The 3690-nt window shown below is 43.0% G+C and overlaps 1 pseudogene; it reads right to left on the bottom strand.

The window, feature by feature from the left end:
* Positions 1 to 811: 811 nt before the first annotated feature.
* The window catches only part of LOC104996064, an 18620-nt pseudogene continuing 15741 nt past the window's right edge, over positions 812 to 3690 (bottom strand).

Below are 3690 nucleotides of genomic sequence, written 5' to 3'. Positions count from 1 at the left end.
CACAGGGAAGCAATGTGGCCTTGATACTTTGAAGTTTCAAGGTGAAAGGGACCAGTTGCAAGGGCAGTTTGAGTGACTGGACAATTAGTAGGTGAGTACCCTGTGGATAAGTATAGGGTGAAAGTGTGAAAGTGTTAGTCGTTTCAGTCATGCTCAACTCTTTGCGACCCCAAGGACTGTAGCCTGCCAGGCTTCCCTGTCCAAGTGATTTCCCAGGCAAGAATACTGCAGTGTGTAACCACTTCCTTCTCCAGGGGAACTTCCTGACCCAGAGATCAAACTCCGATCTCTTGCACTGCAGGTGGATTCTTCACCACTGAACCACCAGGGAGGATCTTAAGTGTGTGGTACATATATTTAAAGAAATATAATCCAAACTATTTTTAGGAAGAAGAAGCAGTTAAGATGTTGATTATATTTGAGAGACAAGATCTATAAATCATAGTTACCAAGTCAAAAGAATGCTTTGGGTCTTCTGGAGAGATACTAGAGACAGACACATTATTGTCATTTTTTATATTACATGAATACATGGTGAGTGAGTGAATAAACATATTTAGCTAATTACTTGTCTTCCTGGCTCTCATGTCAGACAGAGAAAAATGCCCTTTCTATTTATTTATTTATTTTGGCAAATTATAGCTTTAGTTTGATATTAATCATGATGGGGTAAGGTTACCCAAACCTGGTGTTACTCTGGCTCCTTTGAAGATGTTTTATTTCACATAAAGCTACCCTGAAAGGAAAAAATTTTAAATAATATGAATAGAAAAGTTTAATATATTTTGATGCTTTCACAAATACAGTTAAATGCCAGACATGCTTCATCCGTCTGATGATTAGTTAGCATTGACAAATCAATTTCAAATGGCTAGAGAGAATCTACCAGGTCATCCTCAGTCCATTCTTCCTCCTCATGTTTGGATTTCTTTGAAACATAATCATCATCTTCGTAACCTTTTCCCTTCTTCGTAACTACATTAAGTGCAAGCTCAGCAGAGTGACACCTCTCCAGCTTCTGTTTCAGAAAGCAACTTCTTCAGGTCTGGGTGGTTCGTATTTTTTTACCAAGTTCCTCATGCTTTTCATTATATCTAGTAATTGTGACAAGGAAGTTCTGTTCTCCTTGAGCATCAGACTTTCTGATAAATAACTTTCCATAGTAATTCCTGCTCTGGATGCACTAGATAAAATGGCAGTTAGAGCAATCTGGGAAGGTGTGTATAAAAGGTGAGCATCCGTCAATGCAACTCTATTAAGAAAGTCATCAGCTGTTTTCCTCAAAATCTCTGGATTCTCCAACAGGGGATAGCGAGTCTTTAAATCAATGGGTCTATAATAGCCCTCAAAGGGTCTATAAGGATTGTGGACAATAAGGTGGAAATTAAGTTGCTGTATAAGCAGTTCATATTCCAGAATCTGTTCGAGGGCTTTCTCTTGTACAAGAGGGCTCTCCCACAGATTTCCAACAAACTGTGGACTAGATACATTGAATTCATCTACTTTGCAAGCCAAAAATTCACAAGTGAGCATTATTATCCAGGGGTGATATTTCATTACTGAGTTATTAAGATAAAAGCTCTTGAAATACATACAAGCTGTACCCTGGAAAATCCCATGGACAGAGGAACCTGGCGGGCTACAGTCCACGCAGTCACAAAAGAGTTGCACATGACTTAGCACCACAACAGATCTTGACATTGCTGGCTTTAACACCGAACAGAATTCCAATAATCTTTTCTCATAATATTTGCAGAGCGTTATTTCTTCATGAGGTTCAAGAAAGACTGGGTCATTTGGAAGAACTTCCGCTTACAAGTTCCCTGCCTGTGTTCTCCAGCCTTTCAAACACTCTGCTTCCGCCACACACGATCAAGAGCATTCTGGAGACCAGCTCTGCGATTTCTGAACTCCTCCTTTGCACCTGTGGCTCTGTCCGCCGGGAAAGTCCTTTCCCCATCTTCTCCACACCAGCCACTAAGAGAAACCTACCCCTGGTACATTAGCATCCTACAAGGGTCTTCTTTGCCTTGTTACTGACTATACAGTCCGCCGCTCGACTGAGGGGATGGAGGCGTTGTCCATCTCCTTACCTACTGTACCTGGCAAGGTGCTCGCTGTTGATTAGATGGATAAACGCACTCTGCGCCTAAGAGGCGGGAGGGAGGTGTGGGGTAAGTCCTGGGGGAGGGAGGGACAGGCAAGAGTTTTCAGAGCCCAAGGCCTAAGGGCGGTAGCCCGAGCCCTCACCTTCCCGTTCGCCACTGCTTTGCATTTGAATTTACGGTTGGATCGGCGGTAACCGCGCCAGCTGCTCCTCCCTGGCGAAAGTCCAGTGCCTCTTCTGGCTACTGTTGTGGTACATAGGGAAATCAGAGGCGAGGCCTAGGGAGTCTGTGGAGAGAAGACCGAGAACTGTACAAAACCTGACGTAAAGTACCTAAGCCACCTCCCGGATCCCACGGAAACCGCCCCTCCTCTATTTAAAATGGATATCTTTTCCTTTTCCCTGAACCAAGACCCTCAGACCAGGTGTCCATCTTCTTAATTTCATTTCTAGGACATGATAGATTAATAAATGAATTATCTAGTCCAGTGGTGATAACATTTTTTGCATGAGGTCAAGTCAGGAAAAATGAAAATTTGGAGGTGGGGGGATTTTTTCCCCCGTTTAAATATGACAAGACTTTCAGCCTCATGGAATATATGTAGACTTTCAAAATTAAGATTATCTTCTTTTTTAAAATTTCAATTAATTAATTTTTGGGCTCTGCTGGGTCTGTGTTGCTGCATGAACTTTTCTCTAATTGTGACAAGCAGGTTTCTCATTGCAGAGGCTGCTGTTGTTCTGGAGCCCAGGCTCTAGAAGCTGTGTGGGCTTCAGTAGCTGTGGGATGTGAGCTCAGTAGTTGCCCCCCAGGCTCTAGAGCACAGGCTCAATAGCTGTGGCACACGGCCCAGTTGCCTCGTGGCATGTGGGATCTTCCCAGACCAGGGATCGAACTCACTTCTGCTGCATTGGCAGGCAGATTCTTTACCACCGAGCCACTGGGAAGCCTAAATTATCTTCTTGATTCAGTCATCAGGTGTGCTTGTGAAAATGGAACTGTGTTGTAGAGATCTGGGCAAAAATTTAAAAAAAAAAAGAGTTAAAAAAAAAAGTTGCTATGCAATAAAATTAAAATTTTTCTTCTAATCTTTTATCCAAAAATTAGATCTTGTCCTGTGTAATGGCAAGAATTGGTCTGTAAGCTCAACATCATTGATATGGACCCTTGGAGGTTAGGGTATCGACCTCTAACTGTAACCAGTGAGAAACAGATAGTATCTACCTTACATCTTCCACTCAACAGCAGTGTAGCTTAAAATAAGACATTTAATGACTGGTACAAAATACAATAATACTTTAGCCATATTGTATTCAGTTCAGTTCAGTTCAGTTCAGTTGCTCAGTCGTGTCAGACTCTTTGCGACCCCATGAATTGCAGCACACGAGGCCTCCCTGTCCATCACCAACTCCTGGAGTTCACTCAAACTCACGTCCATCGAGTCAGTGATGCCATCCAGCCATCTCATCCTCTGTCGTCCCCTTCTCCTCCTGCCCCCAATCCCTCCCAGCATCAGAGTCTTTTCCAATGAGTCAACTCTTCGCATGAGGTGGCCAAAGTACTGGAGTTTCAGCTTTAGCAT

This window comes from Bison bison, unplaced genomic scaffold (assembly GCF_000754665.1).
Source record: "Bison bison bison isolate TAMUID 2011002044 unplaced genomic scaffold, Bison_UMD1.0 scf7180017864289, whole genome shotgun sequence".
NCBI lineage: Eukaryota > Metazoa > Chordata > Mammalia > Artiodactyla > Bovidae > Bison > Bison bison.
The sequence above is the reverse complement of the archived record's forward strand: the minus strand, read 5'-3'. Positions and strand labels throughout refer to the sequence as shown.